Source organism: Rhineura floridana, chromosome 18 (assembly GCF_030035675.1).
Source record: "Rhineura floridana isolate rRhiFlo1 chromosome 18, rRhiFlo1.hap2, whole genome shotgun sequence".
Classification (NCBI taxonomy): domain Eukaryota; kingdom Metazoa; phylum Chordata; class Lepidosauria; order Squamata; family Rhineuridae; genus Rhineura; species Rhineura floridana.
The window spans coordinates 11,033,071-11,048,477 of record NC_084497.1 but is presented as its reverse complement, the minus strand read 5'-3'; the positions used below and the strand labels follow the sequence as shown (position 1 = coordinate 11,048,477).

At 40.1% G+C, this 15,407-nt stretch overlaps 1 protein-coding gene across 3 annotated transcripts in view; it reads left to right on the top strand.

The window, feature by feature from the left end:
- Window positions 1-9,257: 9,257 nt before the first annotated feature.
- The window catches only part of PEX11G (peroxisomal biogenesis factor 11 gamma), a 54,643-nt gene continuing 48,493 nt past the window's right edge, over window positions 9,258-15,407 (top strand). For all 3 annotated transcript variants that reach the window (XM_061601358.1, XM_061601360.1, XM_061601357.1), the window contains exon 1: window positions 9,258-9,662. The gene's annotated coding sequence lies outside the window, so the exon portion shown is untranslated. The remainder of the gene's footprint in view (window positions 9,663-15,407) is intronic.

Sequence of the window (15,407 nt, the reverse complement as noted above, 5' to 3'; positions counted from 1 at the left end):
AGCCAATCATCCAGCATTCTGCTGCTCATTTACTCCCCCCTCCTCTTTCATTCCACTTACCACATATCTTCTATACAAACAGCACTTACCATATATACATTAATACAGGAACATCACATTTCCCCCCCCCCTTAAAAATAACGGCAGAGTATTATTCCTGCTCTAGGATTCATACGCCGCGTTAACAATAAAAACAAGTCTTTATGGGGAAAATGTCTTTTTTTTTTCTACGTCTGCGTCACGTCACTGCAGTCCCAGCCACCTGCCTTGACAGTCCATCGGCTAATACATTGTCCTTGCCTTTTATGAACTGGAAGTCCACTTGATAGTCTTGTAGGGCCCAGGACCACCTCTGCAGCATAGTGTTATGGTTTTTCATAGTCTGTAACCATAACAAGGCCCGATGGTCAGTCGTCACCGTAAATCTTCGTCCCCACACGTATGGGCGCAACTTGTTCAGTCCCCACACGACCGCTAGGCACTCCTTTTGGACCGATGAATAGTTTTTCTCCCTCGACATCAGCTTGTGACTCAGATACGCCACTGGATGTCTGGTGCCTTCTCTCTCCTGCAGCAAGACGACTCCCAGCGCCAGGTCCGACGCATCCGTAGCCACGATGAATTGTTGCTCATAGTCTGGTGCTATTAATATAGGTCCTTGGCACAAGGCTTGCTTCAGCCCATCAGAAGCCTTCTGACATTCATCCGTCCATACCACACGCTCAGAACACTTTTTCTTTGTCAACTCATGCAAGGGCGTTGCTATTTCCCCAAAATCTTTCACAAACTTTCTATAAAAACCAGCCACACCTAGAAATGCCCTAACTTGTTTTTTAGTTAAGGGGATAGGCCACGATTGTATTGCCTCCACCTTGCTCCATAAGGGGGTGATTTTCCCCCTCCCCACCTTATGTCCTAAATGAATTACTTCCTTCAGCCCAAACTGGCATTTCTTAGCTTTTATTGTGAGGCCTGCTTTTCTTAATGCCTCTAATACTGTGGTAATTACATACGTCACTGTGTCAAGCTTTTCTCTTATGGTATATGGTCCCTCCCAGTTAGCCTGTAATTTATCATGTTTCCTGGGTATGAATGCCATAACCATATCTCCCACATCATACACACGTTCCCTGGCTGTTCTTCATACCAGTAACTTTGCTTCTCCTGAGCTTGACTCAAATTCTTTTGTACAGCTTCCATCATCGATGTTAATTTGCTTCGGAAGTCTAATACAAAATCAACTACAGATGTTTTGTACTCTCCCAGGGTCCCTTCCCATGAATTTTTTAACAGTTCCAAAGGTCCCCTCACTTTTCTAGTGAACATCAGTTCAAAGGGTGAGAAGCCTGTTGACTCCTGAGGGACTTCTCTGTACGCGATTAAGAAGCACCCCAAACGTTCATCCCAGTCTTGTGGGTGATCTTGAACATAGCTTCGTATCATGCCCTTCAGAACCCCATTAAATCTCTCAGTCAATCCGTTAGTGGCTGGATGGTAAGTGGTGGTCTTTAGATGTTTTAGACCACGACACTTCCACATACATTGCATCACTTCTCCCATGAATACACTGCCTTGATCCGTCAGCACTTCATGAGGGAAACCCAGCCTCATAAAGATTTTTAACAAAGCCTCTGCCACTACAGGGGCTTCTACGGATCTTAATGCTTCCGTGTCTGGGTACCTGGTGGCAAAATCCACCACCACCAATAGATATTTCTTGCCATGCCTTGTGGGTTTGGAAAAAGGGCCCACCAAATCTACTCCCACTCTATAAAAGGGTTGTCCAATTATAGGAAGGGGCTTTAAGGGTGCCTTAGTCTTTACTCCACTTTTTCCCACCTTTTAGCATATACCACAAGATAGACAATGTTGTTTTACATCTTTGGAGATATTTGGCCAATAATAGTGTGCAGCCAATCTCCTCTTGGTCTTTTTTATTCCCAGATGTCCTGCACATGGGACATCATGGGCTACCTCTAGCAATCTGGTTCTGTATTTGCTAGGTACTATCAATTGCTTCACTGGTTCACATTCATCCTTTCTCTCAGCAGGCATCCACACTCTATATAAAATCCCATTCTCACACACAATTTGATTCCTCAGCTTGTCAGTAAAGGGAATCTTTTGTGTCAGGGCTTGCTCCTTTATTTGCTTCAAACTTGTATCCCTATTCAGTTCTTCCCTGAACTGCTCTGCTTCTTGACTAGAGACCATTTGATACAAGTTGTTTCTTTCAGCAGGCCTTCCAGGGGTTGCTATGGTGACCGTAGGTTCGAAAACAGGTTCCACCCTGTTTCCTTCAGCCCCTTTTAACATGGCTTCTGTTTCTCTGCCAAGTTGTTGTCTGGTTACCACATATATTTTTCCTTGTGCCCCCATTACATCTCTTCCCAGTATCACTGGTTCTTGTTGTTGGGCATTAATACCTACTTTATATTTTCCCTCTCGGCCTCTCCACTGCATTTTCACTAGGGCCATGGGTAAGCTTTCTGGTTGACCCCTCACTCTTTGGATAGTCACAGTTTCCTGAGGTAATATTTCCTCAGATTTTATTAAATCTGGCCTCAGTAACGTCTGAGCGGCACCAGTATCAAGCAATGCCCAATAATTTGCCCCTTGTACACTCACTTCCTCTCTCAGACTTGAATCCAAGTCTTTTACTTCTGTCCAGTTTATCTAGCAGAACTGAACCTTTTTCGTTGTTAGATCTTTTGGTTCTGTTTTTACTGCCCTTGCCTGAGCAGGATTACTAATGGGGTTGGCAACCTCACATTGAAAACGTAGGTGCCCCGGTCTACCACATGTATAGCATAATTTCTCCTCCATTTTAGGGTACACAGATCCACTCTGGGGTGTCCTGTGCCCTTCAGATTTTACTGGAGGACTCACTCGCTGTGGCACCACATCCTTTTTGCCACCATTATATGGTCTGGGTTTAAACTCTCTTGATGTTTTCCCCACCCAGCCAGTTCTGTTGGAGGCAAAGTGATCCGCCATCTCTGCGGCCTCCTGCACCGATGTAGGGGAACGGTCTTTGACAAGGAGCCTTATTTCTGGTGGTAACTGATGGAATAATTGATCCAGTATCATGAGGCTTTTCACCTCTTCCACTGACTGAGCTTTGGCACTACTCATCCACTTTCCAAATATATCCATCAACTTTGCTCCCAGTTCAACAAAAGACCTCCCTGCTTGGATCTGACAGCTTCGGAATAACTTTCTAAAATAGTCAGGTCCCAGTCTGAACCTTTTGTATACTGCCTCTTTAAACTCGGCATATGTGATGGGCTTGTCTGAGGGGAAATATTGGTATACCTCTGCCAACTCCCCCTTGATCAAGTTCGATAAATGTTGCATATATTTATCCTCTGGTAGCCCCCACATTTGAGCCGCTTTTTCAAAAGTGCTGAGGTAAATTTGTGGATCTTGTCCAGGCTCAAACACTGCAAAATCTTTCGGTGTCACCTTTATTTTAGTTTCATTTCTGTCCTTTCTTGTTTCATCAGAATGAAACTTCTCTCTTTCAAACTTTAACTTTTCCACCTGTAATTCAGCATCCAATGCTTGTTGCTTCTCCCTCTCCTCAAACCCCAATCTCATTCTCTCAATTTCCAACTCCCTCTGTTTTTCCTTCTCTTCCATTTCAAAGACCCTCTGCTTGTCTTTTTCCTCAGCTTCAAAGACCCGCTGCTTTTCTTTCTCATCAGCCTCCCTCCTCAATCTCTCAGTTTCCAACTTTAACTTCTCTCTCAAATACTCTATATAAGCGGGATTGCTTGAGTATCCTTCTGGGGTCTCTTCCTTGACAGGTTGTTTTTGCTGGACAGTTGTAAAAGCTATTAGTGCTACTCGCAATTCATCTACTCCTTTACCCTCGTGAGGTAAATTGAATGTTATGCACTTCTCCACCAGCTCCTCTCTTTTCATCTTTATATATTCAGCCATGTTTTTGGAGTTCACTCACTCTTTGCCACATACTCTTTGCCAGTCACTCTCACAAGTAATCTTTATTTGTTATTTCTGTTTGCCACACCACTTTTAGGGATTCTCTAGTATTCGAATCTGGATTCTCTGTTGTTCGTATCCCACCGCTACAGCCACCACCTGTGACGCCCTTCCCTGGCTCTCCCTGTCAGGTTCCTACCTGCTCGTGGCTACTGCCTTTCACTAGGCACCACCAGGGACTCCACCAGTCCGGACTGTCCTTTTTTATGGTTTCTCTCCCTGCTCTAAGCACAGATCTCAATAGATTCCCCCTGCTAGGCAGCACCGCCAGTCACGTTCTACAACCAATGTTCCCAGAGACCTTGCCTGAGTCTCTCTATCTGGTTACATTCATGACTGCGTGCCTATGCTGTTCCCAACCCCCTTGTATCAATGCAGATAACTCATAACTCGGGGTTGCTCTGGATACTTATAATGTTATCTTCTCCTCTTCACCGCTGCCACCATTTGTTACTGTTTCCCTTCAGCCTTGGGTATTACCTTACCCTCCCTTCTGGTCTCTGAAACCCCAGCCAAGGATCAGACCTTCGGTAAACCAAAATAGTATTTATTAAATAACATTAATAACAAGATAACTTTGATAATGATCTACAAGCTTATGGTTTCATCTATTACTGCAATATTTGACTTATTACTAATCCGAACTCCACCTCCCTCTTTCTCCACACTCTCCTGACATACGCCAACTCACACCCACCTCCAAACTCCACCAAAACAACCCACTCACGTCCACCCAGATTCAACTGTCATCCTTCCATTTATACTCTCAGCCATCCAAACACTCAGCCAATCATCCAGCATTCTACTGCTCATTTACTCCCCCCTCCTCTTTCATTCCACTTACCACATATCTTCTATACAAACAGCACTTACCATATATACATTAATACAGGAACATCACACAGGGCCCTACAAAAGCTGGTGTCTTGGGGAGGGGGGTTGGGAGATTTTATTTTCTGTTGCATCAGATACTGACCTGAGGCCAGATGGGATGGCGGAAAGACATAGGAAGGGCCCCTGGGCTGTGAAATGTGGAAGGGGCCCCTTTATCCTGAGATGGGGACCTATCTCTCACCTCGCTCCCCCTTTTCTCAGGGGAGGGGAGAAGATGAGTACCTTTGCATCTATTTTCCTCAGCCCTGTCCTGGGCCCAGCGCACTTCAACATTATTATTAATGACTTGGATGAGGAGGTGCAGGGAATGCTTATCAAATTTGCAGCTGATACAAAATTGGGAGAGATAGCTAATACCCCAGAAGGCAGAAACAAAATTCAAAGTGATCTTGACAGGCTGGAGCATTGGGCTGAAAACAACAGAATGAAATTTAACAGGGACAAGTGCAAAGTTCTACACTTGGAAAAAGAAACCAAGTGCACGGTTATAAGATGGGGGATACTTGGCTCAGCAATACTACATGCAATAAGGATCTTGGGATTGTAGTTGATCACAAGCTGCATATGAGCCAACAGTGTAATGTGGCTGCAAAAAAGGCAAATGCTATTTTAGGCTGCTTTAACAGAAGTATAGTTTCCAAATTGCATGAAGTACTAGTTCCCCTCTATTTGGCACTGGTTAGGCCTCATCTTGAGAACTGTGTCCAGTTCTGGACAACACACTTTAAGAAGGATGCAAACAAACTGGACCAGGTTCAGAGGAGGGCAACAAGGATGATCAGGGGACTGGAAACAAAGCCCTATGAGGAGAGACTGAAAGAACTGGGCCTGTTTAGCCTTGAGAAGAGGAGAATGAGGGGAGGTATGACAGCACTCTTCAAGTCCTGGAAAAGTTGCCACACAGAGGAGGGCCGGGATCTCTTCTCGATCGTCCCAGAGTGCAGGAGACGGAATAATGGGCTCAAGTTGCAGGAAGCCAGATTTCAACTGAACATCGGGAAAACTTTCTAACTGTTTGAGCAGTACGACAATGGCACCAATGGCCTAGGGAGGTGGTGGGCTCCCCAGTGCTGGTGGCATTCAGTGCTGTCAGGAGTCATCTGGACAGCCTCCTGTTGGGGATGCTCTAAGTTGGATTCCTGCACTGAGCAGGGGGTTGGATTGGATGGCGTTATTGGTCCTTCCAACTGACTATTCTATGCTGCTATGATTCTCCTGGCATTTAGCTAAAATAACAACAGCCCATCCCTCTGGGAGGGCCAAACCTCTCTGCCAAAGGAACAGCTAGATCAGAAAATGATTTCTGTTTACAAACAGGCAAGGACGGAGACAGAGGGCAGTCAGCTCACACAACCAGCCTCGGTTATGCTGGCTGAGTCCTCCTCTCCTTCTAGGGAGAAGTTTTGCCTCTCAGCTGTTGTTGCCATACCCACACACCCCAAAAGCTTGTCTAGGGAAAACATATCACAAAAAATTGCTATGAAGTAGTCCTATCTCTGGTCCATTTATATCAGTATTGTAAACCTTGCAATGGGGGAAGAAATTTGATTCAGTTCACATTTAAAGGCGGACCTTATTCATGCTTCACAAAATATGCAACCCCAAACATAGCAATCCTTTAAAATTCACACTTCTCTGAAATTTGCGATGTGGTTTCCCAGTTAATAATGTGTGCACAAAATGCATACAATGCGGAAAAGTCTGCCTAAGAATGCATACCCTTGTGAAAATAACATACAAGAATATGTACACAATATTGTGGGAAACAGCTTTGCAAAAATGTGTATATGAGGTGCATGTGCATGCAACAATGGGCATTTTGGGGGAAATTCACACTACAATGGTGATTAATGTTTACAAGGATCTTTTAAACAAACTCGATATGTGGAAATGTGGAGAACAGATCTTAAGAGTGGAAAAATGAGGAACAGAAATTGACATATATGCCCATCTGTCAACACCTCCGCCCCCCCAAAAAGTCTCTGTTTATAGGAAAAACAGATCACCAAAGAATGCTGCTAATTTGGAGATGGACTCACCTGGCCCATCACCAAAGATGGTCCAGGTGAGTCCTTCTCGCTCAGTACTGCTGGCCCCAGGGTGCAGTCTGAGTGACCCAACTCTTCATGGGGTCTAAGCAGAAATGGCGTGGACATCTCCAGGAGAGGGGCGCTCACAACTTGCAGGAGTCCCTCTTCACCTCTTGAATTTGGGGTGGTGGGCTGCTGGAAGAAGCCTGCAAAAACCTGGGAGCGTCTACAACTATTTTATTATTTATTAAATTTGTCTCCCACCCTTCCTCCCAAACATCAGAATGTTAAAACAATACCGTGTGAAACAAAATGAAAAACAAAAAAACATTTTAAAAACAATTTAAAAACATCTACAAACATTTTAAAGCAATCACATATCCTCACAGTTTCTGATTATGGCCAGTATATTTTTATTCATGTGTTTATTGAATTTGTAGTGGTTGCTTCGAATAAAGGGGGAGAAATTGGGAAGAACTGTAGGAGTAAAAAGAAAATCAGTTTTTAAAAGCAAGAGAATTATTTAGAATTAATGTACAGCTGCAAATATCTTGCACTTCTAAACAACGCAGGGATAGAATTAAATTATTTCATCATTTTGCCAAACTTTATAATCCGGGATGCGTGGATTTTAGCATTTTCTCTCTCTATAAGGCAACGCATGTCCCAAGACATTAATGTTTTATTTTTAAAAAATTGCTTGGTTTTTCTGGAGGAATTTCCCTCTGCCCTTTTTTAATATAAGAAAATGATTAAAATCAATAGGGATGTTTTCTACACACAAATTTTGCACCTGCTTTTGGATTTGTGGTCATAAATCGGTGACCCCTCAACAGAGTGCTTGATCCTCACAGACCAGGGATGGGGGACCTCAGGTCCATCTGGGGGCCAAATTCGGCCCTCAGGGCTTTTAATCTCACCCTCGGGAGTCTCCTTAGGCAACCACCCCTCCTCGCTGCCCCTGCTTCACCCCACAAGTGCTTTAGCCTCGCTGGAAATCTGTCCTTGAACTCTGAAAGCCTCTTGCTTCCCTGGACGGAGGAGGGAGAAGTGTAATGAGTGCGCATGGGAACTTGCCCACTGTAGAAAAAGTAAGATTTACATTTCTTGTTCCATTCATTCTAGCCTCTGGCCTCACCCACCCCGTCACACGGCCCCCGAAAGAGAATGCGGCCCTCGAGTTGAAAAAAGGCTTCCTGTCCCTGTCACGGAAGATGGAAACAGAGCGCCAGCAGGGACATTGATGGGCCTTTGGCCGGGCCCAGTTCTGAGCTCCAGGTGATAACAGGAAAAGGTGATGAGGGTCTGTGCAAAGGGAACCCAGCCTTGAAAGCTACAGCTGTGGCAGCCGGCTGCTGTTGCTCAGCACTTCGCGGGAGACACCGCAGAGATGAAAGTCTGCAGGAGATTTTGGAAGAGCCAGTGTGGTGTAGTGGTTAGAGTGTGGGACTATGACCTGGGAGACCAGGGTTCAAATCCCCCCCCAGCCATGAAGCTCACTGGGTGACCTTGGGCCAGTCACTGCCTCTCAGCCTCAGAGGGAGGCAATGGGAAATCCCCTCTGAAAACCCATGAAAACCCTCTTCATAGGGTTGCCATAAGTCGGGATAGACTTGAAGGCAGTCCATTTCCATTTCCTCCTGTCTCATTGTCCCACGTTACTGAAGCCTGTTGCATGCAGCAAATGTTTACTTGGCAATAGCCTGCCCTCTGCTGACTTTAAAAGTCATCAGTGCGGGTTGTGGTAGTGGCGTGCTTTTTTTTAGGAAATGAAAAATAAGAGGTTGCCGTCCCACAATAGGTTATCACCGGCTTAAAACAGACTTCAGCAGCCAGAGTGTGTGAAACGGCGTGCCGGAGTCTGAATGGTTTCTTGTTGCAAGAGACAATATACCCACCTTCCGCTCAGAGGTGGCCAAACATTTTGGTTTTTCTGTTTGTTATTTATTTATTTGTTAAATTTCTGTCTTGAACTTCCTCCCCAAGGGGGCCCAACCTTAAATTTACTTCTCCACATTTCTGTAGCAATATGTGATATATATAATTTTTATTTATTTATGAATGAATGAAACTTTATTTTTACCCCGCTCTTTTTCCAAACTGGAACTCAGGGCGGCTTACAAATAAAACTACATGTAGTTAAAAGCATACAAAAACATACAATTAAAATACAATTAAACTATACACAACCTTAAAACCATGAAACAGGCACTTAAAATACTAAAAAACAATTTAAAATAATACAAATAACAGCATAAAACAATAAACAAACCTTGTAGAGCCCAATCCTAAACACCTTCTATCTCAAAAGCCTGTCAGAATAAAAAAGTCTTGACTTCCCGGAAGTGAGTGCTCAGCTGGTGACTGTCTCTGAGAGATCTCTGCCTCAGAGGAAGCTTTTTTCAGGTTAAAAGCCAGTTAAAAGGAAACTTTGACTGGCTTAAATGTTCTCCAAGGTATAGGAGAACCGATCAGATTCTCCACAAGACTTCGTTGAGCTGTCGGCGGCTGGAATTGATCAGGAAATTCCTGAGATAAGAAGGCATGCCGATCGGCTGAAGACGGAGTCAGGACTTCCATGCAAGCTGTACTGGGATAAAGCGAAGCGTTTTTTTTCCTTCAAAAAAAAAACGTCCTTAACCAGCGAGCCTACTTCTGTCTAAATCTTATCATTTGGCTTAAATTACTACAATAAAAGGGATTTGTTTACGAATCAGCAACTGAGAAACCTGGGTGAGTCATACTTTTTCTCTTTTAAATATAATTAAGGAAGAAAGAAAATGTAAACAGCTTATATATATATATTTTTTACGACAAAAAGCTGGCCTGAATTTGGAGCTTTAAAGTTTAAAAACGGATGAGAGGTAATTATTATTTGATGGAAATATATTTTGGACTATTTTTCTCCTTGGACTATTTTTTTTTGGACGAATCTGCTGTTCGTATATGTTACTAATCGCTTGGTGTTGGCTGTACTGGGAACCAGGATTGTTTTGCATTCTTGGACGTAGATAAGAACTGTGTTGTGCTGGCTGGACTATAATAACAGGCCTGGAATATTAACTCTTTTGTTGGTGGAGGAAAAAAAAAAAGAAATAGACTGCCTCTAGGTTTTGGAACAGTGGTTAATATCAGAAATTAAAGGCTTCTTTTGAAAATGACAACTAAAAAAGCAACTAGGGCCCAGGAGCGAAGAGGTTCTATTGACCCACAGGAAGGGGCTATACCCCCAGATATGTTTCAAAAAATAATGGAAGGGATTAATGCTATAAAACAGGAAATGAAAACTGAATTGATAGATATAAAAGACTATATTAAAACACAAGTGGATGAGATTAAAGGGACAATTGGGCAAATAAAGGAGGATGCAAAAAATACTAAAGAAAAGGTACAAATCTTGGAGAATAGAACAGATATATTAAATCTGGAATTAGAAAAAAACTTGGACTATTTGGCTGTGACTGAAATGAGAAATAAAGAGCATTGTTTGAGATTCCGTGCAATCCCTGAGGAAATAGGTGAAGACATCAGAGATAAAATTGTTAATGCTTTAGTAAAATTTCTGGATTTGAATGAAGATCGGATGGAATTTGAAATAGACAAAGTGTATAGAATTAATTCCAGATATGCAACAATGAAAAAAATTCCAAGAGATGTGCTTGTTCATTTTATAAAAAAGACGACCAGAGATATGGTATTACAGCAACACTTTAAAAATACCTTTAAAATTGATGGTAAGGAAATACTGGTGATGAAAGAAATTCCTATTAGACTTCTACGTAAGAGAAAAGAATATGCTTTCCTTACAGAAAAACTTAAGCAATGCAAAATTCAATTTAGATGGGATGTTCCAGAAGGAGTGATCTTTACATTCAGACAACAGAAATATAGATTGAATACTGTTCAAAAAGCAAGGGACTTCTTGAGAAAAGCTTCAAAAGATATGGAAGAAGATAAACTCAAAGATATGGATATAATTCCTGGGAAACAAAGTCAACAAGGATACGCAGAGGAGGGGAAGGAAGATGATGGATTAAAAGGAGCATCAGGCACATTTTAAAATACACGCTTAAAGATGGATTACAAATATCTAACTTGGAATATAAATGGAGCCAACACGGCGCAGAAGAGAAAGAAAGTGTTTCATTATTTGAAAAAATTAAAATTGGATATAATTTGTTTACAAGAAACTCATATTAAGAAGAAAGATTCCAAATATTTGATTTGTAAAAATTTGGGTGAAGAATTTATTTCAGCTGGACCAAAAAAAAAAAATGGAGTTGTTCTTTACATTAACCCACAATTGCTTCCTAAATTGGTATTACTGGATGATAGTGGTAGATTTGTGGGGGTTGAAATTACTTTACAGGGTACAAACATTTTGATAGTGGGTATTTATGCTCCCAATGAAGATAAAACAAGGTTTTACACAGGACTTATGGAAAAATTGTCAGAGTTTTCATATGATCATTGGTGCGTCATGGGTGATTGGAATGAGGTAATCTCACCAAAAATTGATAGGCTTTCTGAAAAAAATATCAAAGAGACACAGGGTAAATTACCGAAGATTTGCTTTGAACTGATGGAACATTTAGAATTGGTGGATACCTGGAGATATATAAATGATAACGCGAAGGAATTTACTTATTTTTCAGAAAGACACAAAACATTCTCGAGGATTGATATGATTTGGATGTCTAAAATTTTAGCGAAGGATATTTTTAAAATGGATATATTACCAAAAACTTTTTCGGACCACAATCCTGTGATATTAACTTTAAAAAAAAAAATCTTGGATTTAGATGGAGACTAAATGAATCTTTACTTCAGAATGACAAAGTAGTACAAGAATGTAAGAAGAAATTAAAAGAGTTTTTTGAACATAATTTACATAAAGGAACAAGTGAAAATATCGTTTGGGATACAAGTAAGGCATTTATGAGGGGATATTTTATTAAATGTAACTCTGAATTAAAAAAAAAGAAACAACAGAAAATGCAATTAATTTTGGAAGAAATAAAACAAAAAGAGGAAGAATTGAAAAAGAATCCAACTAAAGTTTCTATTGTAAATCAAATTAAAATGTTTCAGAAACAAGTGTCAATGTTGACAGTTAGAGAAATTGAAAGGAAACTAAATTTTGCTAAACAAAGGACTTTTGAATTTGCAAATAAACCTGGGAAATGGTTAGCATATAAATTAAGAAAAGAACGTCAAAAAAATATTATTTTAAAGATACAAGAAGGAGATGAGACGCTGACAGATAATGTAAAAATCAAAAAGATTTTTCATCAATATTATTCAACATTGTACAAGTGTCAGGAAATTCCATCTGAAAAAATAGAAGAGTATATATCTAAACAGAATTTGCCTAAAATTACAGATTTTCAGAGACAAGCTATTAATGGCCCTATTACGTCAAGAGAGATATCTGAAGCTATAAACAAAATTAAATTAGGAAAGGCGCCAGGACCAGATGGGTTATCTGCAATGTATTATAAATGTTTGGAGGAAGAACTCTTGCTACCTTTACAGTCTACAATGAATTTTATTCTGCAAGAGGGAAAGGTACCGGATAGTTGGAAAAATGCTAATATAACATTAATACCTAAAGAGGAGCAAGATTTAACTAAAACAAAAAATTATCGGCCAATATCTCTATTGAATAATGACTATAAAATTTTTACAATGATCTTGGCAGAAAGATTGAAAATAATATTGCAACAATTTATTCAGGAAGATCAATCAGGGTTTTTACCTAAAAGACAATTACGTGACAACGTCAGGAATGTCTTGAATGTGTTGGAATATTTAGAACAACGAAATGATAAACAAGCAGCTTTGATTTTTTTAGATGCTGAAAAAGCATTTGATAATTTGAATTGGAAATTTATGTTTCAGGTTTTGGAGCAAATGGATTTTGGAGACAATTTTATAAAATGGATTAGATCGATTTATACATCTCAGAAGGCCCAGATAATTGTTAACGGAGATTTAACGGATTCATGTGAAATACAAAAGGGTACAAGACAGGGATGTCCATTATCTCCCCTTTTATTTATTCTGGTCTTAGAAGTGCTGCTTAGAGATATAAGGCAAGATAAAAGGATTTCGGGATTAAAGATAAAAAAAGAAGAATATAAATTGAGAGCATTTGCTGATGATTTGATAATTGTACTAGAAAACCCTTTGGAAGGAATTCATATATTGATGGACAAATTAAAAGAATTTGGACCGTTAGCAGGATTTAAGATCAACAATCAAAAAACAAAGATGTTGGTGAAAAATTTAACTTTAAGGGAACAGAAAGAGTTAATGGACAAGACAGATTTTACAATAGAAAAAAAGTTGAAATATTTAGGTATCATTATGACAAATAAAAACTCAAAGTTGTTTCATAATAATTATGAAAAATTATGGACAGAGATCAAGAAAGACTTGCTAAGATGGGATAAACTACAACTGTCATTAATGGGTAGAATATCTGTGATAAAAATGAATGTATTACCGAGAATGATGTTTTTGTTTCAAACAATACCTGTAATATCCTCTGATTTACCTTTTAAACAATGGCAAAAAGATATCTCTAAATTTGTATGGCAAGGAAAAAAACCAAGAGTTAAATTTAAACTACTACAAGATGCCAAAGAAAGAGGAGGACTGGGATTACCAAATCTGAGACTTTATTTTGCTGCCTGCTGTTTAGTCTGGATAAAGGAATGGATTTTATTGAGGAATAAAAGACTATTGGATTTGGAGGGCCATAATTTGAAGTGGGGATGGCATGGATATCTATGGTATGACAAAGTAAAAGTAAATGTAGACTTTAACAATCATTTTATGACGTCCTCTGTTGAAAATATGGAATAGATACAAACCAAGGTTTTATTCGAAAATACCATTATTCAAGTCAAGAAGCGTTTTATAGAAGAGAAATGACTGGAAAAGAGAAATGGTTAACTTATCAAGAACTATTAGAAAATGTACATGGAGAATATACAATGAAAGAGAGAGAACAACTGACAAAGGAAGGATATAGTTTTCAATGGTTTGCCTATTTACAATTGTTAGAAAGATATAAAATGGACAAGACTTCCGGGAAGGGTGACTTAGCCTGTGCCTGCTTTTGAGACGGGCTCCTGCCTCAAAAGAAGCTTATTCAGATATATCAGTCAGATTTTTTCTTTTTTTGACTGATTAAACTTCTCCCGGGTAGGGAGAAACGAAGAGATTAACCTCAAAGCCTATTTTTGTTGGGACGACCAGATCTCATTAATTTATGGGACGAGGTCCAGCCGACGAAGGTGGGACGGATTTTTAACAACAAGCTCTATCTGGAAAAGCGAACGTTCATCTTATCTTCTAAGAGAGAACGCACTAACAGGCAAGCACCCTTCTTTCTATATTTTTCTTTTACTTGACTTAAATTGTTGCTGTTTAAAAGAGATTTGCCAGATTGATCGGTTTTTGACATCTCACTGGGGAGCCATAACTTCTCTCTGCTACTCACTAATTAATAGCTTATCTCTGTTTTTGTTGCAAAAAGCTGTCCTGGATTTGCATTCTAAAGATATACACAGAAGAGGGATTTCTATTCCAGATTTTTATTTTGAAGAATATTATATTGTCTGAGACTACTCTCTTTTTGGTCTATTTTATTTTGATGAATCTGTTTTCTGACGACCGCCATTAATTGTTTCGATCCTGGGAACTGCATTTTGTTTACTTAAACATGGAGAGATAAGGCTGTCTGCTCTGTTTATACTGTGATGTCACCAAGTTTGGAGTATTAACCCAATTGTTGCTGAAATAAGAAGTGGTTTTCCTATATTTTTCTTTTAAAATGGCAATTAAGAAAGTGGCTGAGAAGCTGGAAATAACTATGTTTCAGAAAATAATGGATGAGATTGAGATAACGAAACAAAACCTGCGACAGGGTTGTAAGGAGCTGAAAATTGAATTGAGTAAAATGAAGCAGGAGATTAAAGATATAGGGGTCCCTGTGAGAGAGGTGACCCTGGAAGGGGTCCCTGTGAGAGAGGAGACCCCGGAGATTGGAACAAACGTGGAACAGGAAAAAGATTTGGAGTCTATGGACTTTAGAAATAAAATTTATTGTTTGGAGACACAGGAGATTAAAGACATAGGGGTCCTTGTGAGAGAGGAGACCCTGGAGACTGGAACAGGGGTCCCTGTGAGAGAGGAGACCCTGGAGACTGGAACAGGGGTCCCTGTGAGAGAGGAGATCCCGGAGATTGGAACAAACGTGGAACAGGAACAAGATTTGGAGTCTATGGACTTTAGAAATAAAATCTATTGTTTGGAACTCAATGTTATCTCTGAAGAAATTAATGAAGATTCTAGAGATAAAGTTATCAATGGCATGGATAATCTTCTGGACTGGAATGATGTGATGGAGCCTAATATAGAGAAAATCTATGGAATTAACTGCAGCCATGTGACAATGGAAAAACTTTC